General features: G+C 37.6%; 2 long non-coding RNA genes and 1 pseudogene across 2 annotated transcripts; 2 read left to right on the top strand and 1 right to left on the bottom strand.

The window, feature by feature from the left end:
* The first annotated feature begins 272 nt into the window (after nt 1-272).
* LOC125221045 (E3 ubiquitin-protein ligase ATL42-like) lies at nt 273-1,159 on the top strand (annotated as a pseudogene).
* Nucleotides 1,160-7,343: 6,184 nt separating this feature from the next.
* On the top strand, nt 7,344-9,177 carry LOC125220191 (uncharacterized). The gene is made up of 2 exons (XR_007176335.2): nt 7,344-7,783; nt 8,813-9,177. It is a non-coding gene; the product is annotated as an uncharacterized LOC125220191 (long non-coding RNA).
* A 13,984-nt stretch (nt 9,178-23,161) lies between these two features.
* LOC148933418 (uncharacterized) lies at nt 23,162-24,931 on the bottom strand. The gene is made up of 3 exons (XR_016130778.1): nt 23,701-24,931; nt 23,517-23,588; nt 23,162-23,409 (listed from the first exon to the last, which is right to left on the bottom strand). It is a non-coding gene; the product is annotated as an uncharacterized LOC148933418 (long non-coding RNA).
* Between the last annotated feature and the right edge of the window lie 2,005 nt (nt 24,932-26,936).

Raw genomic sequence — 26,936 nt, 5'->3', positions numbered from 1 at the left:
GAAATAACTAACTACAAGGACTAGACGAATTGGGCCCACCAATATAGCTAAAGAGGCATATCACTTAACAGTACTCAGAATATGATCTGGTAGGGGATTTCCGAGAGATTTAGGAAAAAGGGTCTCAATTTGCAGGCCTTTCGAAATTTGGGATTAATTTCGTTAACCTTTCGAAATATGGGATCGTGGCATGCAAATTTTTCGGAACAAGGGATTTTCAATTTTTATATGTTTTCTCTTCTTATTTCATATTATTTCTCTAATCTACTTATTCACAACAATTTTATTTACTAAATTTTGCAAATCAAAATCACCGATCTTCCATATTCTATTTTGCTATCCTCTACGCCACGTTCGCCTCAGCCTCCATCACCACCGCCGCCGCCGCCGCCAACACCATCCCCCCTCCCTCCCTATCCGCCTTCGGCCTCGACAAATCCCCCATCGAAGCCCTCCCTTTCTTCCGCTTCTCCTCCCTTCTCAGCTCCCGCTTCAGCCTCGAATGCGCAGTCTGCCTCGCCAAATTCGACGATGCCGGCATCCTTTGCCTCCTCCCCAAATGCATTCATGCCTTCCACATCGGCTGCATCGACCAGTGGCTCGAAACGAACTGCACCTGCCCCCTATGCTGCCTCCACGGCACCACCGACGATCTCTCCGCAAGTCTCCAGTTCCTACACAATCCGCCGCCGCCGCCGGATTCCAATCTCGAGCTCGAGCTCGAGGCAGAGAGAGAGGACGCCGATGCCGGAGAGCATGCCGCCGATGCACAGATTGAACCACAAGATCTTGGTGCTGAAGAGTCGGTGGAGAAACGTGATCTCCTCCGACATAATGCTCCTCAACTCAAGTGAGGAGGAGAGGAAATTAAGGTTTGAATCGGTCTCCCAGAATTCCAACCAGAAGAAATCCATGTCGGGAATCGTGGCTCATCCAAGATTCCATGATTAAAGTAATGGAAATTCGTCGTTTGAAGAAATGAATGTGATGAAGGAGAAAGGTTTGGCTTCTGGAAAAAAATTAGTGCAGCGGCGGTGGTGAAAATAATGAGTAAAAAATAATCAAAATTCTTGTGGATTAGAGGGTAATTTGGTCGATTCTTAAATATTGTTAGAAAAGTATTTAGAAAAAGGAAGAGAAAATAGTTAAAATTCAAAAATCCCTTATTTCAAAAAATTCGCATGCTACGGTCCCATATTTTGAAAGGCCAACGAAATTAATTTCAAATTTCAAAAGGCCTGCGAATTGAAACCTTTTTTCCGAAATATCTCGGGGATTTCCTCGGGTTTCTCCTGGCACTGTATGGCCAATTTGTGCAGCACATGAAGACACCTCCATTGGGTGTTTGATCTTGCTGAAACTCTTAAAATTTGCTAATGTTGCTCTACACTCTTAACTTTGCAAATCCTCTAGATATTTGATATTATGATTGGAATCAACAATTTCCTTCCATAATAATCTTTGATCATTCGCAAACCTTCACCACCATTATAAAAGTAAGGAGGCATTCCTTATTATAATGTACACCGTTAGGGAGGATTGCCGATTGTAACATTAGTTTGATATTGTCCGCTTTGGATCACCCTCACGGATTTGTTTTTGGATCACTCTCAAAAGGCCTCAAACTAATTGGGGTTGGACAAGAATTATATACATCTTCCAACTTCTCTCACTCATACAATGTGAGATGGGTTTGTACCCAACATCTATAACTCCTAAGCCCCCTTGCTCCTGTGGTTTTTTGACTATTTTCTAGTCAATTAAGTTGCCTCCCTTGTCCCTATCCTTTTATCCCAACAAGAATCGTCTCTGCAGTTGAATAATGCGACTTGCCACTTTCTTCGGCATACAAAAAATGCTAAAATAGCACTTTGGGAGATTCTTCACCTTCGAACATGCTAATCTCTTCTCTACCTTATTGAGAGTTGACTCCCATGTTTGAATTTCTCTCGGGCTAGCACCTTGTTCACTCAATAAATAATCTTAATATCTTTAGATGATCGTAGTTTTAAGGAATAAACATTTGGATGTGACTCCATTGGTTTTCCATAGAAGACGCTCAAATATTAACTAATGCTATTATAATCATAAATAGTAAGGTCATGCTTTCTTGCATAGGTGAAGCCAGAATATTGGTATTCAGAGGCCCAAATAATCGTTAATAATTGGGGGTCTTTTTTTTACAGTGGATATATTGAAAATAATAAAAAGTTAAATTTAGTTTAAGAATTAAGACGAAAACAACAAATAATAATCCTTCCTCTCAAAGGAGTCGAGGTAATTGAGGCATTCCTTTTGGTCATGAGATATAAGAAATTAATGTATTAAAGATTAAAGTATTAAAGATTAAAGTGGAGAGTGTAAAGTAAGAGAAAGAGAGAAAAAATAAAGTAAAAGAAAAGTTAAATTTTTTGCCAAAATAGAAATTAACTCAAGTTTCTAAAGACAGTCTAAAAAGAGAATACGAATCAACTATCTTAAAATGGAAGAGGTACTAAAAATTAGTTAATTAATTGTGTGTTTTAAAAATAAGGATTCAACAATGAAGTGTCAACCAGGAGACCTCATGAGCAAAGATTTTTATTTTTTTATAGCAAGCTGAGACCAACTACACTAATATTTTAATATATTTATAGCCAAATGGGAGGTGCACCATGAGCCCCATCTATCCACATGGCTTCGCCATTAAATGTAGGGATGTCAATTCAACCCGAAATTCGTAGGCCGGTCCGAACAACTCGGTAATATGAGCAGATTAGGGTTGTAATTTTATTACCCGAATACAAAACGGGCTAAACGGGTTGGCCCGGACGGGTTGCGGGTCGGCCCGATGCGTTGTGAGTTTTAATTATAAAATATTAAGTTTTAGGATTTTTTTTTATATTTTTGAATCCTCAATCTTCATTCTACACAATCATTAGTCTTATTCAATCTTCATTCTGCACTTTTTCACTCGATTCCACAATATCAGCTTTCAAGTTGCATCTCAACTCATTATTGCATCGTCCCATCATCTGCTACTAGTGTCTTACCACCACCAAAGCCAATCAAGACAAAATTAAGAACTAACCCATCAAAATCTTAATACATTTATCATTTTAATAATGATTCATGTAAGATATGATTTTTAATTTTCATAAAGAATTAGTTACGAACAATGTCATAATAATGACACGAACACAAGCTTTAATTTATATTGTAGTTGATCGAGATGAAAGGTTTCTTTTCAAGTATTACTGAAGAAAACTATGAAAATTTGAAGATTTTATATGATTCTAAACTAAAAAGAAAAAAGTATCTAAAATTTAAAATCATTTTATAGAAGAAAATTTTGATACAAGAGATTATTTTTGAAAGCTTTTAGGCCCAAATAGCCCGATGGGTTAGCCCAAAACCCGACGTGTTAGGGTTAAGGTTGAAAATTTATGACCCGAAAAAATCCATAACCCGAATGGCCCGCACCCAAATAGCCCGGCGACCCGAGTGAGCTGGCCCGAACCCGAACGGGTTAGCCCGATTGACATCCCTAATTCAACGTAAAGTGAATCTTATTATTCATTAATACTATTTAATAAATTTTTTTTTCTATTTTTTTCTTATAAATTTCTATGTCATCTTAAAGTCTCTATTTTTAGATGATTGCGAAAATATGTAGTACGTATCATGTTTAGGTTTTAATTTCAGTCAATTATGGTTGAGTAAATATGTAATAATTATCTGCAGATTTCAGATAAAAAGTCACTTTATATATTAGACATAGGGCTCATAATAATGCCTCATGCTAAAGGTCTCGGTTCAAGTTCTTTGTAGCGCGGTCATAAAATTTAAATTTATTTGTGGATTTATCCATAAAAAAATCTTTATTTTAGACTAATGTGTTTAATCGAAAATTATTTATTAACATTTGGAATCACACTTAAACTTGTTTACTATGAGGTGTGAAATTGCTAACTTTCTTAAGTTGCTAATTTTACTAACTCATTAACGCAGTGTATTAAAAATGTCAACACGATGACATTAAAATATCAATACATAATTTTGTTGACATTTCAATATAATAATGTGTCGATATTTTAATATCATCGTGTTGGCATTTTTAATACACTGCGTTAATGATAAGCAGAGTTAGAAACTTAAAAAATAAGCAATATAACACACTCAGTTTACTATTGTGTCCTACTTATAATTTTTATTTTTTTATGGGTCTTTATTAGTAGAGATATATTATGATTTATGATGTCCCAATTTTGATCAATTATAGGAGTATCATTTATTTTCAATTTTCAATTTTCAATGATTCTTATAATAGAGACAATATTTCGGTAATTAATTATTTTAGCAACTCCAAGTATTTAAGTTACATCCCATCACTTCACACTCATCCCACTCAACTTTGAAAACATGGAATGTCTACATCCTTTAATTAATTGTAAGCCTATTTCTATGATATTATATTTATGCTGAATATATCCTATGGAGTGCATCAACTCATAAACCACTAGTGCAACTTCCTTTCACAAGAATCATTCCATTAAAATTTTTTGATGTCAAGTTTATTTCGTATAAATTGACATCTCCATAACAGTACTGTTTTAATACTTTGAATTAAAATAATTCATATATACAACAAAATGCAGTGTGTTTTTAAGACATATACATAAATCATTGATTGCATTATTTCGGGTGTTGAAAACTAGTAAGTCTCACAATAGTAATAATGTGACTAGGACATGTCACTGTTGAAGAATCAGTAAAATTTTAATTGGAGAGAAATTTTGAAAAGGTACTATGTTAGTTAGTGATGAGATTAGGTAAAAATATATGAACACTTTTATTACTAGAATTCCTAAGAAGCAAACATAAAGTATTTGCATATCTGTATATGTATCCCACCACCAAATATTTTGAACATTTTACTTTTTTCTATATCCAGCCTGGACCATTTTCTGCCGCAGAGTTAGATTAATTTTCATTTGATTTTCTGATAGGCTGATGCAGATTTTCACAATCCTTTTATGGGATATGTGGATGTCTAGTTAACCAAAAAATTTATGTCGATTGAGAGCGTTAGGTCAAACTTATATTCGTTACCTAATTTCTCACATACTTGTATCAAATCAATAGGGTTGAGTTTGCATTGGCAAGGAGGTAATATCTAATGCTAAAGGTATCGAGTTTTCTGTTCCTTGAAAAAAATAGGGTTGAGAGTATATATTATTCCAATGGCAAAATTGTCAAATAAATCAAGAAGAATAATTAAAACCCGCGATGATGCGACAACTAGATTTTGCAATTATTTTACCATCATTTCTTTGGTAAACCACCAACGCCATTATGTGTCATCACCGTTTTGTTCAAGTAGATAGATCTGGTTATCAGTTATGACATTATTGCTGGTTTCATCGGAAAAACGATATGTGAGATAATGGTAAAATTCAGAAACTTGATGATTTATCATTTCAATTTTTGAAAACGTATGGAAAAAATTCAAAATATAATTACTCCATTTTTAGTATTCCCCCGTCTCTGAAAATTTGTCACCTATTTACTTTTTCAAAACTAATATATAAAAGTAGGACCCATATGCCATAAACTTTTTCAACTCACTTTCTATTACATTTCTTAAAATCCGTGCCTAGTCAAATGGTGACGAATTTTTGGGGGATAGGGGGGAGTATAATTTATTTGGCAATTTTTCCTAATGTAACGGTATATCATATATAATTCCGTAAATCGAGTATGCACTATTGCATCCAGATAAGCTCAAAAAATATTGTGTGACTGAAATTGAAATCAAGATAATGTAGAGGAAAAATTTCTTCACAAGCAGCATCTATGACTAGCTACATCAAATCAATAAAGCATGCAAGAGAAGAAAAAAAAGGATGTTAATTATTTCAAGACATATACAGTGTTTAGTAAGATTGAATGTGACTAGGAAAATTAAAAAGTTCTATATTATGCAATTCCATAATTTAAGGACCAAATATTATGATAATAATTAAGTAACATCACCAACACTGTCAGTACATTATTCAAACTCCTGTATTAAGGTAAACGACCATCTGAGGATTATTATATGCACATTTTAAAAATATGTTGGGGCTAAGTATTGTGAAATACTCTTTTCGTCTTTTCGTCCATGATTAAGTATCTCAAGTTTCTTTCTTTTATAAAGTAATGAAATTCAATTAATCAAGAGAAAAATTAAGTTGCAAGAGTGAATGTATACTTTCCGAATAATGAATATTGTTGGACAAATCTCACCAAACAAAATTAATACATTCATTCCAAAAATTGCTAGAAATTTATTAACTTTCAAGGAAGTTGTGTACAACAAATTTGTCCAAAACGCTGTAAGAGAAAAAATGTCTGTAAACAAACTTTTTTTGTGATTCATGACAAACAAACAAAATGTGAAATGAAATGAAACAGCCAGAAAGGGTTGAGATAATTAAAGAGATATCGATTTTAGGTGAAAATAGCAAAAAAATGTTTGGTATACAGAATCTGCAGATGGCCTAAAAAAGAGGTTGTAATAGACCAATTGAAAGAGCCTTAATACTTGAACATATTTTATTGAGCTTATTTATATATATCTCAGGTGCTGGCACCATTAGAAAATATATGAATTTTCAGGTTAGTTGCTTATGAATAGAGTATATGTATTTTAAATATTTATCTCATTTTTTCTGTTAGATGAACGATTTGATATCCACATACATAAATCTAGTGCTCCTCTTTTATGAATCCAAATACAAATCATTTTGTCATTAGCACATGTTGTTGATATATCAACAGTCAACTTCATGTGGATAACTATAATATGTCATGTACTCCATCTCCCTGTCCAATTACAACGTTTCCCTTTTTAAATTATCCCATTAAAAAATAAAACTTTTCCTAAAATAAAAACAATATTATCTTTACTTTTTCTTCTCTTTTTATTTTCTCTTCATACCTTACAAAATAACACTACATAAAATCATGTGACAAAAACCAAATATTTCATATTTAATGGGACTGGAGTATAAGCTTATAGGAGTAATTTTCTTCGTTAACAATAAGGTTAATTTTTAAGTATATAAAGTAGAAAACAATGGATGTTACAATTGAAAATGTTGATGAAGACTCACCACCAAGAAATTAATCTACAGTTGGTTTGCAATAGCATATGTTGGAAAAATGTCACATTTTTTATTTAAGGTTAATGTCTTAACGTCATGGGTGGTCCTGTTTATTTATTTATGGAAAAACTTTTTTAGGTTGTAAATTCAAGGTCCCACTTCAAAGTAGTACTAATTGTTTTCATTCTTTAATATCCAGCTCAGGGGCATATTGTCTTTGCCATTATTCTTCTCTACAATGCCCTCAAAAAAGGGTTAATTCTTGCTAATTTCAACTATAGAGTAGGGTTTTTAGTGCTAATTAAATCGATACTCACTTATGTATAAGTGAACAGTAGCATGGTAATAATGTCTATTGAAGTTCCATATCTCCACTTTTGCTATAAATATTTGGGAATCAAGGTTTTATATTATGTAGTATACAACCTCAACACATTCAACCCACCTCACATAGTTTGAGAAGTAAGGTGTGTTGGGGATTGAAGGTGAGTGATGAGCGCGATGGAGAAGCAGGGCACGTGCACTACTAACTCACACACACGCGCGCGCACCATTTTTCAACATGAAAGAGTTAGTTCTTCATGTGCCCATCTTCACCATCATGAACCACTCCATCTTGTCTGATTATCACTGCAAGAGAAAGCTACAATTTCAAGGTACAATGTGTTTAATTTGATTTTATACACATATCTTATGTTATTCACACACACACACACACACACACACAGATCTTATTTACATAGTGCCTTGATATGTATATGGGGGCCTCCAGATCCATTGCTGAACCTGCATAAATATGGCGTTAATTATTTTTAATATTTGTTCAGTCTTGATCAAACGTGGACTCAAGTAATTCAAAGGTTTATAATTAAGATGATATTAGTTCAGTCTTAAAACCTTTTTTAATACAGTATATACTATTTGAATATATATCTATTTAAAATAAACTTAACAAGATCATAAAAATAGGGGAGCTGCTTGTAATTAAAGCCAAATATTTTAGGGATTTTAGTATTTTTCTTGGTATAGTATCGATTTGCATGTAGGGTACAAGGGGCTTATAATATTGACATTAATAGATTAATGAAGCTTCTATACTCATTCTCATTAGTTGAATTCAAAGATAAGCTTTGTTAATTCTAAATTGGCTGTATTTGTTGAAGTCAAAGCAATGGACCATTGATGATCTATACTTATTTTGTCCCCTAATTTCTTTTTATTGGATAAATTAAAACTACTATTATAGGAGACCATGATTTAATTTAATCAGAAGAGAGTAAAACAAATCACTACTCTACTTGGGAGTAACTTCTATTGAAAATGGGTCCTCCACTTTGCCCTAACCTTTAATTTTGAGGTCTTCGATAATTTTGTTTTGCTATGCTTTATTCTTTTTATATATTAGTCTTATCATCGGCATGGATCCGATATACAATTACCTTTTTCTTTCTTTTTTTATCATTTAGTTTATGTCAAAAGGTTTATTTCGGCATGGATCCAATATACAATTACTTTTTTATCGTTTAGTTTTATGTCAAAAGGTAAGGATGGAATAAAGCTAGTAACTTTTTTTTTTACAAGAGAGGGCATAGTAGCCCTTTTGAAAATACTACAACCTATCTAGTTCGAACATATGCAATTCTCAAATGATCATATAATTATAACAAGTTTCGTACCCTTATCAGTGGCTCATCATGCAAATACAAATCTGTATCCCGACTTGACGACCAGCTTTCGAAATAATCCGCAACCAAAGCTTCACGATATACGTGCATCATTACTATGGATCAATTTCTGCACACATACCCCAAATATTTTGAACAAGACTGAAGCAACTTCCATCTTCTCTATTTATGTTGACGGATACGGGAAAAAGAGGTGCAAATCACTTTGTATAATGTACAACATCTCGGCTACTAAACCCATACACGAATCATTCAGAAATATTCTCATAATGTGTATTCAAAAGTTAAGAGGCATATGCATATTCCAAATTGTACCGATACAAAAGTTGTCGCAATTGAATCTTCAATTTTTCTAAAGTGCTCAATCGAAACCCTATGTTCGTTGGCCCTCTGAACACCATTAACAAATAAATTCAAAGAGCATGACAATAGATGGACAAAAATTACCTAGTTTGTCTGGAAATATTTGTCTGCAAAGAAATGTACTCACTGTTTACAATATGAGACAAATAACGACAAATCATTTCCCACATATGTATATTGCATTCTCTTTTAACACTTAGTATCGACACAAAATCAACAATTTACGCTATGTAATAAACATATGATAAGTATAATGTAATGTATCGAGTCAACGACAAGAATAGCCTTGTATCTCTGGCCACGTCATCTAGGTTGGAAGCTACTAACTTTTTATATCGCTGCTTCTCCTGCAATCCTCTCAGCCTCTCTTTCTCGTTATCCTATGTCTTTATAATGAAAAGACCACTCATATTTCTCTATCTTTTCTAATCTTTCTCTATCTTTTCTAATCTACAACATCCACCCATTAGATGTCTCATATTTGATTAGTGCAAGTTTTGACAAATTGTTTAACTTTATAAAAGAAAATGGGTGGAAAAAAATTAATGGAAGGGTGAACCCCATTTTGTATATTAATTTAATGATAATTGTGAGCAGAATGAGTTAATAGAATGTGAGTCCACTTATTAAAATAGTAAAAGTAAAATTAGACATTTATTTGGGATCGTCCAAATAAGAATTAGGACATTTAATGTGGACCGAATTTGTCTATTGAAATGGATGGTAACTATGGCCTAATAATAAAAGGGAATTAAACGCTAAAATTACAAATTTTAGCTGAATTTTTATTTTTCTTGTGTACATAAAAATTGGAATGAAAATGTGACGCTCCGGAATTTCGTTCCTTTCTTACGAGATAAATCGGATTTATTAGCTTAATTAATTTTCCGTTTAGAAGACGTGTGATCGTAGAATTCTCGTTGTATTTTCGACTTCGAAATAATAAAGTGCGAGAAAAGTATTATTTCAAGGGTAAAGTGGAGAAAATACTTTTGATTTAGAAATGTAGAATATACGTGTGTATTAAGGTACAAGACATGCTACAAGTTGAGATATATGGATGAAAGGGACAACACATCCCAAGCTACTCTACCCTTCCTAGCTACACAAAAGATTCCATTCTTCTTTTTCCTCTCTCCCCTCGATTCCACCCCCACAAAGCTCCAAAGGGACCGTCAAGTTACACCAAGGATCCTGCAAAGGTGATACACCAAAAGGATATTAGAAATGGATCAACAAAAAGTAGAATCTTGGAGCTTCATCAAAATGGTAAAATGTCAAGTTGTACTAGACAATGCATTGCATCATCATCCTGCCAAGAGTGAAGGAGAAAAAAAAGTAACAAGGGTCATAATCTCATCAAAGATACCTTCCCAAGACTTTCACAAATTAAGTAAAGAAACATTATACCAAGGCCAAAAGGAGATAGAGCTGGTAGCCCCAAAATGGGATCCTTTGTCCCCAAGTTTTAGTCACAAACACCCAAGAAATTTGGCTATATAACCACCCAAAACCACTCTTCTCCCACTCCTCTTAGCACCCCAAGATTTCACAAACATAAGAGTTTCAGCGAGGAGTAGAGAAGAGGGTGAGGAGAGGAGCGGCAACACGGAGGAACAGCCGCATAAACCGAGGATCCATCAAGTGAGGATAAATTGCTCAAGGGCAAGTGAGACCAACGCGAGTAAATGAATTGAGGAATGATCATATCAGGTGGACTTTTGAACTAAAGTGTTTTAGTGAGCTTTCAGTTTAAAGTATGTTTACAGTTTTTATGAGTAGTATATTTTAGTGAGCTTTCTATTTAAGACATGATCTTACGTGGGCTTTCTTTTAATATCCAGCATATTAGTGTGGATATAAATCAAATAGTTGCGAAATAATGAAATATCATCTTTTCTCAAGCTGAAGCTATGATTCTTTTCAAGTTGTTGCCATGCCCTAAATGTTTGTTTTAATGAATGGAATGGAATGGAATGATGGGTGACCGTCGGATATTACCACCTCCCCGACACTTGACTGGAATGGAATGATGGGTGACCGTGGGAGATTACCACCTCCCCGGCACTTGATTGGAATGGAATGATGGGTGACTGTGGGAGATTACCACCTATGGGTGACTGTGGGAGATTACCACCTCCCCGACACTTGAATGGAATGGAATGATGGGTGACCGTGGGAGATTACCACCTCCCCGAGAATGGAATCAAGGGTGATCGGGGGAGATTACCACCTCCCCGGCACTTGATTGGAATGGAATGATGGGTGACCGGGGGGAGATTACCACCTCCCCGAAACATGACTGGAATTGAATGGAATGAAATGATGGGTGACCGTAGGAGATTACCACCTCCACGACACTTGAGTGGAATGGAATGATGGGTGACCGTGGGAGACTACCACCTCCCCGACACTAGACTGGAATGGAATGGAATGATGAATGCTGAATGATGAATAATGAATTAGGAACGACGAAAGAACTTAGTCTGCAATCGAACTCTTAGCTCACAAAAGAACTTAGTAAGCTCTGGTCTTTTAAGAAAAACCCTCGTGTGTTACTGTGATAGCTTGACAACTATTTAATGTATGTTTTGCTTTTCGGCACGTGTCCACTGAGTACTCTTGTACTCAACCCTGCATGTATTGTAAGTATGCAGGTTGAACGTCAAGAGGATGGAGTGATGATCGGAGTCAATGTAATCAAATAATCAAGTGGATCTTCCAACGATTTGTGTCTTCATACACGAAGTCATTTAATAAGGACTTATTACACTGTGCTTTTGTGAAGTGAGAATTGTAGAATCTCACCATCAACTCTGATTTAATGGTGGAGATGTTTATTCTATTTTCAAGATCATGTAATTAAATACTTGGCTTCTATGATATCAATAGACTTGGCCTTTGTGCAAATTCTCAAGTTCTAGCCCTTTTCTTTCCCCGCTTCTTTAATCCCTCTCATTAGTCGCGGTTTATCCGCTTTCGCTATCCTTAGCAAAATGCGGTCGTGACAGAATGGTATCAGAGCCTCATTTTCTTTCCTGCTCCGAGATCAAAACATTTCTTCAGGTCAAGATCTAGACTTGTTCACTAGGTCATTCTAAGTAATCGACTCGATCAACACTCTAAGACGTTCAACCAACCAAGTTGAAAGTTGAAGAAGTGGAATTTTGAGATAGCTGAGGCAAAGTGTGACAAAAAAAAATTTCTAGTCAAGGAAACGAAAGAATCTAGAGGATATAGGAACTTCCCTAAAGAATATACTCCTTCCGTCCCGGCTAAGATGACACATTGCTTAGCCGGCACAGGATTTTAGGAGTTATTGGTTAAAGTGTTTAATTGGAGAGAGAGGAGGTGGGTGTAAGTATTAAAGTGGAGAGATAAAGGAAGATGGATATTTTAATAGGAGTGAGAAAAAGTGGTTGAGTGTATTAATTGAAGAGAGAAAGTTACCAAAAAAGGAAATGTGTCATCTTATTTGGGACAAACTAAAAGGAAAACGTGTCATCTTAAGCGGGACGGAGGGAGTAGTTTAAAATGGGACTACGAATGATGAACCATAAATCCTATAATTGCTTTCCTGAGCAACAATTTGAGACGATGCTAGGCAAAGTTAAGCACGAAAGCGTGATCCACAGCGATACGACGTTGCGCGCAAGAGGAGCCGACGCCCAATGCATAAGGGCATAAGAAGGGCAAATGTTGTAAAGGAAGACGGGGAACGATGCTATAAGGAATAGCACAAGATAGATCCTCACCGTGGCTAAGACACTCGAGTAGATCCGAAAGAAGTTATCGATTCCATCACATTTCACGAGACCCTATGGCAACATTAGAAGTAAGATATGAACTTAGCTTGATGACATTAGATCACACAGCATAGTGGCTATAGTTGATGACTTCCCTAACATGGATTTTCATACATCAATTCGTTTCCTTTTGAGTACCTTCGACGAACTCTAGATGTTCTCACCACGTGGATGAAATAGACGATTTTAATCAGCAGTACTTACTTGGATTTCCAGAAAATCTCTTTCTTTGAACGTCCATAACGGAAGTACCTTCCTGTCTATTTAACACTCTTGATCGACCTGCATTTTTCAAAGCAGGGTGTCAATCTTTCCCTCTTTCTATGAAAATTGTGACTCATTTTCAGTTCAAAGATCATGGTTAGAAATTTTCTTTCATATACCTTGAGCTACTTGCATTGCAAATCAATGTGCCACTTCCTATCTTGGGTACATCAGATCGCTATACACTTTCAGTTTGCATAAGCACGAGCTCTGCTCTTATATTTTTCAAACATGTCGATTGGCGACAACTTTTGTTACTCATCATTAGTACGAGCGATATTTTGACTTCGCAAGCCCAATCGCATTGTTATTCTAAAGTTGTATCTCTCCAGAACCATCAGACTAAGCTCGTTTTCCTAGACCTCATCTTAATGAATGACGTATTCTTCTTGGAATTCCCGTCAACTCTGGTTATTTTGCAAACATGTATATGACAAGTTCTTTCCTCCAAGAATGAGATTTTCTCATGTTCAATTGACTACATGTTTGTTCCAACTTGAAAATCTTATCAACTTCATTCTTGATAAGTTACTTTGGCTATTAGCCCAGAGGTTTATCTCCTTGGAAATTTTCTTGACAAACTTGAGAATTATTGAATAGGATTCCAATTGCACTAGCTTTGACATTTTTTTTAAAGGTTGGTCAGCGCAGCTTCATGGCAATTTCCTACACTTCTACGTACTCCTACGACTGACTCTTCCAAGCTTAACACATTTGAGCCATCAATCTATTATTAGCAACATCCTCTTGAATCTGAACGATCAACTGGACCATACTATTTGATGCCTACTATGAGAACTCGAATTTAATTCGTTCCGTTCTATTTCGAGACATGTTTGATCTCTTTCGAGAAACTCAAAAGCTCTATTGTTTACTTGAAACCTCTTAACCCATGTAATCCTCTGAAGGGACGTGATAAGTTCATTAAACTTAGTCCTGATTTCCTTGTAAACCAATCTTTGCGAGTTGGCAATTAATTCACAGAACCTCACCAGAGATGTTATTCTTGCCACCTTGAGTAATTTGAATAATCTCCCAAGACAGTGATTTATTTTCAATATTTCATCGATCTAAAATCAGTATCATCCAAGTTAAGACTGTTTGACTAAATTCCCAATGCAAGACTCTCAACGAAGGGAAAGCCTTGATCCTTTTCAAATATCTATGAGAAATAAGTCCTGATGGACAGACATGAGTAAAAATGATCCACCCAACGACCTAGTCATGCCACACGAATTAGATAAGAATAGTTGATCGATGGATATACATATAACGAATAGAAATAAGTGAGCTATGAGGAAAAGCCAAAAGCAATCTTGGACAGAAAAGTGCAATAGTTAAGGAATAAGTTTATCACTTCGGTGAAAGTACTGTGGTAGCACCACGGGCAGGAAGAAGCTATATCAGAGTTGGAAGATAAGATGAATGAGCGTTACCTCGAGCTTTTCTAATAGAGTTGCACAAATTTCGGGATGAAATTATTTAAAGGGGGGTGGAATGTGACGTCCTGGAATTTCGTTCTTTTCTTACGAGATAAACTGGATTTATTAGCTTAATTAATTTTCTGTTTAGAAGACGTGTGATCGTAGAATTCTCGTTGTATTTTCGACTTTGGATTAATCTAAGTATTTTGTTGAGAAAGATAAAGTGCGAGGAAAGTATTATTTCAAGGGTAAAGTGGAGAAAATACTTTTGATTTAGAAATGTAGAATATACGTGTGTATTAAGGTACAATACATGCTACAAGTTGAGATATCTGGAGGAAAGGGACAACACATCCCAAGCTACTCTACCCTTCCTAGCTACACAAAAGATTCCATTCTTCTTTTTCCTCTCTCCACTCGATTCCACCCCCACAAAGCTTCAAAGGGACAACCAAGTTACACCAAGGATCCTACAAATGTGATACACCAAAAGGGTATTAGAAATGGATCAATAAAAAGTAGAATCTTGGAGCTTCATCAAAATGGTAAAATGCCAAGTTGTACTAGACTATGCATTGCATCATCATCCTGCCAAGAGGGAAGGAGAAAACAAAGTAACAAGGGCCATGATCTCATCAAAGATACCTTCCCAAGACTTTCACAAATTAAGTAAAGAAACATTATACCAAGGCCGAAAAAGAGATAGAGTGAGGATAAATTGCTCAAGGGCAAGTGAGACCAACACGAGTAAATGAATTGAGGAATAAGCATATCAGGTGGACTTTTGAACTAAAGTGTTTTAGTGAGCTTTCAGTTTAAAGTATGTTTACAGTTTTTATGAGTAGTATATTTTAGTGAGCTTTCTACTTAAGACATGATCTTACGTGGGCTTTCTTTTAATATCCAGCATATTAGTTTGGATATAAATCAAATACTTGCGAAATTATGAAATATCATCTTTTCTCAAGATGAAGCTTTGATTCTTTTCAAGTTGTTGTCATGCCCAAAATGTTTGTTTTGATGAATGGAATGGAAAGGAATAGAACAGAATGATAGGTGACCGTGGAAGATTACCACCTGATTGGAATGGAATGATGGGTGACCGTGGGAGACTACCACCTCCCCGACACTTGACTGGAATGGAATGAAATGAAATGATGGGTGAACGTGTGAGATTACCACCTCCCCGACACTTGACTGGAATGGAATGGAATGATGAATGAATGGAATGATGAATGCTAAATGATGAATAATGAATTAGGAACGATGAAAGAACTTAGTGTGCAGTCGAACTTTTAGCTCACAAAAGAACTTAGTTAGCTCGGGCCTTTTAAGAAAAACCCTCGTGTGTTACTGTGATGGCTTAGTTGATTAACTTGGATTTTACATGGTTTTAGAGAGTAGTTTTACTTGGTTTTGATCATATATTGTGTACTTTGAGACATGGTTATAGCTACTTCTCTATTATGTTGGTATTTTGACCATTTTGTGAACAATGTGTAGAAAAATGTACAAAACATGTTGATGTGCAGCTGCTCAATGTTCGAGACAGTTTTCTGGAGATTTTGAATTCCGATTCGCATGTAATGCATACCATTCTCTTCGTCTTCGAAAGAGCTTCGCGTGGATATTTTAACGTCTCAACCGGAGTTCGGTAGAAGAAGTTACGGCCGTTTTAATAAGACTGCACAGAGCAGTGACATAGCTGGCGACCCGCCAGCAAAAGATGAGAAAAATGTCGTAAGCAGCTGGCGACTCGCCAGCTTCAACGCACACCCAACCTGGCGACCCGCCAGCTTCGTTCGACAGTTTATTTCGGGCCCAAAGTCAACCCTAGGCATATATATGCCTAGGAAACGCCTCCAAACACAACTTACACGCCTCCTACCCCAAAAATATCACTTTTTCACCTAGGAAGAAGAGAAGAATGAGCAGAGGACGAGTATTCATCGCAAGATTGAAGACGAAGCCTCCAATCCGCCCAATCCAATTCTAGGATTTCCTACCTTTAGCTTTATTTTTGTTCAAACAATGTTTTTGAATATTTCTTTGACTTTTGTGTTGAACATGAGTAGCTAAATCCTTCGTAGAGTTCTACGGGGGAGATACAATGATTCTTATGTTTAAGTGATCTCCTTTTTCTATGCCTTGGCTCATGTGGTTATTTTGATTTCTTCTGTGCTTATACATCTATTTGACTGATCACCTTATAAATGCATGTGGATTTTACTACAAGAACTGAGAAGTGAGTAGTTTAATTTGAAAGAGAAGAAATTGACGTCTTTTCCAACATAATCGAGAGATTTGAGCCTTTGAATGAAGCTAAGTATCTTAGGAGCTATTAGGAGTTGTTTCCTTAGTTCTAGGTAGGAGACTTCAGTTCTAGGTTGCAATCTACAAATTATATGCTTTGAGAAAAGATATAGTTTTACCTTAGTGATAGCTTAATAACCCTTGAGACCCTTTGTTGGCATAGTTAGGAAGTTAGTTGAGCATAGGATAGTTGTTATCGATCCCGTAGGATTCTACTCTTCTCATCCTTGATCTACATCCGTTTTCTTATTTGCTCTCAGTTCTCTAGTTGTTTTTAATTGTTTTTACCTTTCTTTTAAGTAGATTTAGAAAACCCAAAACATTCCGATTCATCTAGATAGTAGTTGAGGTTGGTTCGTGGTAATTAGGTTGACACTGATTGTCTCTGTGGATACGATACTCTTTGCTTACTATTTGCTACATTAGCCCCGTACACTTGCGGGTATACTTGTGTTAAAAATAAGTTGAGTCAAGTTTTTGGCGCCGTTGCCGGGAACAATTTTGTGTTACTATAGCCTAATATCGTGATAAAAATTAAGATTACTAATCTAGATTTTACTTGCTTTATTTTTCTTTTCTTTTTGAGTTATTCTCACTTTTGTGTTTTTCTTTTCAGGTTGTATGCTCACTCGCTCTAAGGGGCAACCATTAGAGTTATTCGATCCTGAGATCGAAACATTCAACCGAAGGAGAAACGCTCAGAGAAGGCTCAACCGAAAGCGATCAATTTCGCCTCTTAAGAGAGAACCGCGTATTCCTGTTGCGATAACAATAGCGGACAACGGAGAGAACAATGCACCACATCCAGATCCGGTAGTCCAACAACTCCAATTACAACTTGCAGATTTGGTGAAACAGGTTAAAGAAAAAAATGAACTACAAGCCACAGTGCCAGTGCGAAACATGTACGCTTACAGAGAGGTGGAGAACCCACCAATTGGCAATGATGGGATCGATGCCAATCATTTTGAGCTCAAGCCAGGATTGCTTAATATGGCTGAGGCTAATGCTTTTGCGGGGAATGCCAACGAATATCCCAACAAGCATCTCACTAAGTTTATTCAGATCAGTAACACGGTGAAGCTTAATGGGGTGAGAGATGAACTAATCAGATTAAGGTTATTCTCATTTTCCTTGAGAGATGATGCCAGAGACTGGTACGACAGCATGGGGTCAGGATCTGTTAAAACTTGGGATGCCATGGTAGACTTATTTTTGGAGAAGTACTTCCCACCCAGCGAAGTTCTAAAAAGGCAAGCAGAGATAATCCAGTTCCAGATGAAACCTCATGAGACAATCTGAGAAGCATGGGCTAGATTCAAGACACTGCTGAAAAGATGCCCCAAGCATGGTCTAAGTCCGGGACACCAAGTCATAACTTTTTACAGGGGGTGTACTCCAGATGCAATGCGTGAACTGAATTGGAGTGCAGGAGGAGCACTCCTTCAATTAGGAGAGAATGATGCCATGCAAGTGATTGAGATAGTAGCTTCCACTGATGAAGGATGGAATAATGAAAGAAACAAGTCATACAGGGTGGCCTCTGCTACAGAAGATGATAGGATAGACAGAATGTCAAAGCAGCTAGATCTTTTGACCACTCAACTGGGGATCATGGAGATGAGGCAACCTGGACCAGAACTGCAAGGAGGAGTTGAAGGTGTCAACTATGTGCACCAAGGGGGGAATAACATGAACTTCAACAACTATCGCCACAACCAAGGTGGTGGTAACTATAACAACTATGGTAACAAAGTGCACCCCAATCTCTCATATGGGAATCCACACAATACTCTACAACCACCGCCAGGATTCACAGTGTCTAATGGGTTGGTAGAACAGCAAAAAAAGCCTACTACTGAAGATATCTTGGCAACATTCATGAATCAGACTACCAAGTACATGGAGAAAACTAACAAGTACATGGAGAGCACTAGTCAAAGGTTGGGGAAGGTTGAAAACGACGTGCAAAGCTTGAATGTGCATATGAAGAGCATTGATACTCAGATTAGTCAAATTTCTCAAGTTGTAGGTGTCCAACATCAGCCAGGGCAATTTCCAGCACAGACCATAAACAATCCCAAAGACTGCAAGGCCATACACTTGAGAGGTGGTAAAAGCTATGAAGGACCTTCCATGCCTGTAGAGGAAAAGAAGAGTACTCCAGAGGAAGATGTCAGAGCAGAAGGGAATTCCATGGGAAAGAATAAGGTGGAAATTCAGACCAAGAAAGACGCAGTGCCAAAAAAGCTGCCCCTCCCTCCATTCCTACGACAGTTAGAGTGCCCTTCCCATTTGCGGTGAAGAAGAAGAAGTTGGATGAGCAATTCTCCAAATTTCTCGGTATTTTTAGGAAGGTGCACATTAATATACCATTGGTGGAAGCTCTGCAAGAGATGCCCACGTATGCAAAGTTACTAAAAGATGTGCTCTCCAATTAGAAGAAGTGGGTCGATTATGAGACGGTGAACATATCTGAAAACTGTAGTGCGATAATTCAAAAGAAGCTACCTGCCAAGCTTAAAGATCCTGGGAGTTTCAATATCTCATGCGTCATTGGAAATGACAGACAAATGCACTGTGTGATCTGGGGGCGAGCATAAATTTGATGCCATTATCATTTTTCAGAAAGATGAAGATCGGCACTCTCAAGCCGACTACAATCACACTGCAGATGGCAGATAGATCAGTCACCTATCCTAAAGGAATTGTTGAGGATGTTCAGGTGAAGGTACATATCTTCATATTTCCCGTCGATTTTGTAGTGTTGGATATGGAGGAAGACATGAATGTGCCGCTTATCCTAGGGCGCCCATTCCTAGCAACGGGAAAAGCATTGATAGATATAGCAAAGGGAGAGCTCACTCTTCGTATGGGCAACAAACGACACATTTTGTCTATCTATAATGCTATGAAGAGTCGTAAAGATGAGGAACTTATTATGAAGATGGAGTGCAAAGTTGTGCATGTTGTGAAGGTCCAAAAGACACAAGCAATTGAGTCCGCATTGGGAGATTTTTCATTGCCGCGGTGGATGTTTGGTTCATGTGGTGAATCACTTTCAAAAGAAGAGACTGCACCAAATTCTAAAGTGAAGGAGAAAAAAACAAAAGCTGCAAATACACCCACTGAGTACTCATGTACTCAGCCCTGCATGTATTTGTAAATATGCAGGTTGAACGTCAAGAGGATGGAGAAATGACCGGAGTCGATGTAATCAAATAATCAAGTGGATCTTCCAACGATTCGTGTTTTCATACACGAAGTCATTTAGTAAGGACTTATTACGTTGTGCTTTTGTGAAGTGAGAATTGTAGAATCTCACCATCAACTCTGATTTAATTGAGTAGATGTTTATTCTATTTTCAAGACCATGTAATTAAATACTTGGCTTCTATGATATCAATCGACTTGGCCTTTGTGCAAATTCTCAAGTTTTAGGCCTTTTCTTTCCCCTCTTCTTTAATCCCTCTCATTAGTCGTGATTTACCCGCTTTCGCAATCCTTAGCAAAATGCGGTCATGTCAAAAAATTTATGAACTTTGATGTTACATCCAATTTCCCACATCATGAGCATATCTTACAAACCTTCTAACAGCCCTCCAATTAAGTCATTGTAATTGTTGGTTTATCAAATATTAAAACAAAAAAAAAAGAAATAAATTGGTGATAAATCATTGTTGTATTACGATTTTGGAAAACAATACAACGATAAATAAACTTTAAAATTAAATACAAATGTGCATCAATGGTTACGTGCCCCACGTGCCCTTATCACTTCAATCATATCATGTTGGAGTCGAGTATGAGCTTATTCCCAACGCATACTAATAAATGCTTGGAACCTCTAAACCCTAAACCCTAAACCCTGAACCTCTGAGACTCGCCATGTGGTATACCCATCTGAACGGGGTCGGTGGCCATACCGTGGCTTGATCCAACAAAATCTTCATTGGCCCAATCAGTGAGTACTAGACCTTCATTATTGACTATCATGTTATACATGAGGATACATGCATAAATGATATTAGTGATGCAACCTTCGTAGAACATTCGTGCCGTACCCTTTACCAATACCCATCGCGCTTGGAGCACACCAAATGTCCGCTCCACATCCTTTTGTGCAGTCTCTTGTCGTTCCGTAAAGTAAGCTCTCTTCGGATCTGTTGGGCATCTGATCATATTCAGAAATACGGGTCATCGCACGTATATCCCATCAGCCAAATAGTAACCCTTATTATGTTGGTTGTTGGCTTCGAAATAGATGGTCGAACCCACACGCTTGCACTGGTCATTGAAGAGGGGCAACGAATGTAGGACGTTGATGTCGTTGTTCGGCCCAACGAAGTAAGCATGCCAATTTCATGCTAAATCCATAGCTGCTGGTCAGCAACGACTTCGAGGATCATCGTCGGATGCTTGTCTTTGAACCATGTCGTGAACTGACTTTTCCAAGTGGTTGCACAGTTCTTCCATTGCCAATGCATGCAATCTATGTTACCCAACATTTCAGGAAAGCCGTGCACCCTCCCGTGCAAATCAAACAGATATTGGCAGACGAGAAGGGTCGGCTTTCGAAGATATGTGGGGTAGAAATTTTCGATGGCGCCCCGACAAAAATACTTTAGACACTCACAGCCAGTTGTGTCGCCGATGTGAAGATACTCGTCAAATATTTCGGTCAGTCCTCTATTAGTCAACTGCCTAATTGCAGCGGTGCACTTCTGTTGCGACAATAGTCAACTGCCTAAACCCTAAACAATAGTCCGTGCCTGCCGCTGGCATCTAATCACTGCTGGAAGTACCTTACGTGCCAACAACGCCAACACAATGTAAACGGAAAGATCTCGTTGCATTCTAAACGTCGACGGAACACCACCAGTCCCCACCGCGGCTCCTCGACGAAGTAGTCATTAAACAGCTGTTGGGCATCCCCGACGTGGTCGCGATGACTGTCTGTCGATGCTAGATCGGTCGAGGGACCACCGGCTCCAACTCTGCCTGACTGCGTCGTTCCAGTTGTCGGTTTGTCTCATCCCACAAGGCTTGCGAAATGAGCTCACCAATTGAATCCTCTTCAACACCGAAAGCTATTTTTAGGGAGAAGTGGGAAAATTGAGTGTGGAAGAGTGAATTGAAAAAATTGGTTTAAAAAAATGATATTGGGGTATGTAATTTCTTATATTGATCATGACCTAGATCTATTAATGATTTTTCATTTTTCCCCAATTCATCCTCGTTTCTTCCTCATGGAGTGATTTGATATATCTCGATATATATAGAATTCATGAAGTGAGTTTCTTCCTCATGGAGTGAGTTGATATATCCTCGTTTTTTTTTTACCGGCTCAAAATTGTTTTCATATATCTCGATATATATAGAATTCATGAACGATTCTGAGATTTGAATTTTAAATTGTATTTTCCTAATGACATCATACAGATTGAAGTAGAACTAATCAGTATTGATTTTTCAATTAAAATAAATTTCTCAATTTCAATTATAACAAAATATATGAGGCCCTCGACAAATATGACTTCTTAACCTTTCAAACTTTTTGCTAATTAAGTTTATGGATATAAACTCTTAATTAGTGAGGCAATTATTGGTGCAGCAAGATTCGAATTACGTCAACAATTAGAGTTGAGCAAAATTAAAACCCATATTTTGGCCAACAAGGAAAACTAACTATTTTTGCAAGAAAATGCAATTATGATAAACTAGAAAAAAATTGTTATTGTAAATAATTTCATGAATTGATTCAGATAACAAAGGCTGGTGGAAAACACCAATCCATTTCTCTTTCATATGACCCATTGCAAAAAATTCTGATAGCTCGACCCTGTAACTAATCCACCAATTAATGTAGCATCCACTATAAACGACCAACGCGTTGTATGTCCTTAGCATCGGGTCGGGTAAGAATTCCATCCTTAGATTGTGTTACTGGTACGATGAGAGACGACTCGTCGGTGATGACTTCTGTGCACGCACACATACTGCTGTGTGTGTTGTAATACCCGCGCCAGTTTATAATTATTTGTGTTCAATATAGTAATGTGGAACTAGAGAAGTAACGTCCTCTCCTTTCATTTAAATAAATAGAACGCGAGCCTTTATTAAAACTAATTCTTTCTTTTATTATTTTCGTTACAAGAAGATAGAAATAAAAATAAGGATGAGCGAGCAAATTAGAACAGACTAAAGATACACTTCGGACTAAAGAAGTTCGAATATCCTTCTACATACACAAACTATCAAACTAGCTTTCCAATGAGTTACATGGAGTAAAAGATCGGGATGTGAGCTTTCAAACAAGCCCTTCGGTTTTCTTCCTTTAGGCCCGAACCGCGGCCCGTTCCCGAGAAGCCCGTCAGGCCGAGGATAGCGGGCTGGGCCGGGAGCAATACAGCAGCCAAGTCTTGCTCTACCCGAAAAGAAATTGAGACAATGACAAAAGTTAACAAAACCTCATATAACAAATGTGAAAATCTGCCAAGTAAGAGGAAATTCTAGGAAATGAGACAACAATACCTTGCAAAAGTGAACACAAGTTGTACTAAAAATAGCAAGCATACTCCTGCACCTCCCCACCTCAACCGAGAGCTGCAATGAGAAAACAAAAGTTCTTAAAACTAAGGAGTACAAGGCTGCAAAATCTGTGTACTAAACAATAAATTAAGGAGGGACAAACTGAGATAAAACAAGTAGAGTTTACCTCTCAATGCTGCCAAAAATTGGAGGCTTGCCTCTTTTGGAGTGGCAACTTATCCTTGACCGACTCCTTGCCATTCAACTAACCCAAACCGTCGCCCTCCAGCTGCACCAAATCAGTCCAACCCGAGCAGCCACCTGCTCCCCTGCACATCAAACAAATAACCTAATGAAGGTAGTACTTAGGCTTCAAGAAAGAGACAAATGAAATGAATTAAAGGTGCCATCTGCAGCATGAGAACAAAGAGCTTTGACAGCCCATTTAATTCCCCTAAGGTACACAAAATCAGCCTATAAAAAGCCCCTCCACCACACTTATGAATTCCCTTCCGCATACTTCAAACTTCCAGCAACATAACAAGATTGAGAGTAGGAGAGCTTGAGTTCTAAGAGCTGAAAATTCAAGCAGCTGGGGTTTCAAGAGGTAATACACCCCCATCCTTTTGCTTAATCAATCTTTCATGTCATCATGTAGAAACACTAGAACTAGAAGCAATAAGCTACCGCCTTTACATCAAAATCAACAGCTTAAGTAGTTTTCGCAGCATAGAAACTCACATGTTGTTTGCAACTGCCTTCAAATGTTAAAAACCCCACCACAGTGGCACATTATAACCATTTCTAGATCAACACTCTAGCCTAAAGATCAAGCTCATTGCAGTGAGCTAAACATTAGCTCAAAACTCACAAACTCAAGTCACAATAATCAAAAAGAGAGGCCACCAACATAACTACTGTCCAAATCTCAACAAAATACATAGAAGGGAGTACAAGAACGTAGCTTTAGGGCCGAGGGGATCCTCGGAGACCGCCGGCGACGGCGAGGCCATGAGGGCAGCCGCGGGGACTCCACGGCAAGCTCCAGCTCCTGAGGTGAAGACGGTATCGCGTACACCAAGCAACGGCAGGATGGCCATTTGCAGAGCCCGATCCCAGCGTCGAATCGCCGTGGCTGTGGCTGCCTCGGCGGCGCATCCGGACGATGATGGCTGCGATAGCGATGAGGGGAAACGCAGCTCGACGGAGGGCCGGCGGCGCTGGCGGAGCAGAGCTGTGGGTGCACAGAGAGAGAGAGAGGCGATGCTCCCTCTCCTTCTCCGACGGTGCGACACCAGCGACGAGCGGCGGCCGCAAGGCGGCGGATGGCGGCGTTGACGACGAGATGGCGGCGACCGGGTGAGGCGGCGATACCACCGAGAGAGATGAGGGAGGTTGGATTAGGGCTTGTGTTGATTTGGGGAAGATGAGGGATGAGAGAGAGAGAGGCCGATGGATAAGGGGGGAGTAGTATTTGGGCCTCATTAGTTTAGTGGTTGGGCTTCTTCTTTCTATTTTATTAGTTGGGCCTCCTAATTTTTTTTTTTAATCAATGAGATGGGCTAGTGGTGTAAGTATTAATTTGGGCCACTAATTAAATTTAAGTAGGAACCTAATTAAATCATGGGCCTTTCTATGTTATGGATTTAATAATTAATAGTCCGCAAATTAATTCCACGAAGATAAGTCTAATTTTTTCCGGAAATTAGCATGAGTACTCAAATGATTAATTTTAAGAAATTACGATACGCTAACGATGAATAGACCTCGAGCCTAATTTTTAGTACTTAAATGAATGGCTTAGGAGGTAACACCCTCAAGTTAAGCGAATAATTTTTCTAATTTAATTAAATGTACTGATTTAATTAATACTCAAGAATTCCAGAACTCTTCTAGAAAATTTAGAGAAAGAGTAAAATGATCACGCACTTAGGATGCATTCATGTTTAAGCTTAATGGATATCTCAAAAATCTAATTAAGTATCATTTTATTTCCTAAAGGGACGTCTTCGAACGTCATCTAAGACCAAGTTAAGGAAATTTCGGAAGGAGCTTTAGCTTTTGAGGTGGGCATTCTTTCAAAACGTGATTTCAGTATGAAAATGTGAATCTTTGCTCAAGTATGTTGTCATGCCATGTTTTGTTTTATGATTACCTATCTGCTTGGCTATGCCAATTTAAGTTAAATCGAATTCGAGTCCCAGTAGGGCCGCAAACCCTACTCGGACTAGTGTACACATAAGGGGATCGTGAGCTAACAAAGGAGTTGGCCGGTCCGGTGACCGTCGTGGAATGTGGCCACATTCCCGGTTCACATCAGTTTCAGATATGGTATATCTATGTTACGTGATTGCGCAATCAAAATCTTTACTAAAGGAAAAGTATTTAGTGACTCGGGACTTTTAAGTAAAACCCCGTGATCACTTAACTGTGGCATTGACAATTTAAAATAGAACTGTTTTTGGCAATGTGCCCACTGAGTATATCAAATACTCAGCCCTGCATGTTATTTTCAAATGTGCAGGTTGAACGTGGACGAGCAGGCGAAGGTGTTGGGAACGATCCTTAAATAAGTAGATAGGTAGCCCAAGGTAGTATGTCTCCATACATACTACTTTGTCTTGGACTTTTCCGCTGCATTAGGATTTTGTACTAGGAATTTATGAACCTAGACCGCACTCTGACTTTATTTTGGCCTTGATTCACATTCGCCTATGAGACTAATGTCCTATGTTCGACTTATCAGTTATGTTTATCCCATTATATTGTTCCTAAAGTGTTATTTTAGTCACGTATAGATGCAGTCACTACCACTAGGGAGAATGTGGTCGTGACATGTGTATTCGGTGACTATGTGATTGTGTGTGCGCGTAGTTAATATGTACGCACAGTTTCTTCAATTTCAAATTCATATCAATTATACTCCACTTCTCCTATAAAAATAATGACATTTTTCATTTTGGGATATCCAATAAAAATATCCACTTCTATTTTTGATAACTTCATTCTCTCTAATAAAGTGTGTCATATTCTCCACTAACAATACAATAATTATCTTTTCTTTATATCTCTCTTGCTATACCAATTATGTTAATTATCGTGTCATGTCAAATGTCCACATTTTTATGGGACAGAGGGAGTATGATTTTTACCAAACCAAGAATTTGGAACAATTCCTTTAAATTCTATTCCGTAGAATTCTAATTCCAATTTTGCGTACCGATCGCACCCTATTAGCTTTTCACTTTCACAATAAATATTACTCCATTTGTCCCACAATAAGATTCACGCTTTGCAATTTCGGTACGTCTCACAATAACAGTTACACTTCATTTTTACTATAAATGGTAAGTAGGTCCCACATTCCACTAACTCACTTCACTCACATTTTATTATAAGCTCAATACAAAAAAGTGGGTCTCA

The sequence above is a fragment of the Salvia hispanica genome, chromosome 1 (assembly GCF_029641045.1).
Source record: "Salvia hispanica isolate PSC_SH4W2 chromosome 1, Shi_PSC_v1, whole genome shotgun sequence".
Classification (NCBI taxonomy): domain Eukaryota; kingdom Viridiplantae; phylum Streptophyta; class Magnoliopsida; order Lamiales; family Lamiaceae; genus Salvia; species Salvia hispanica.
This window is presented reverse-complemented; position numbering and strand designations above follow the sequence as displayed.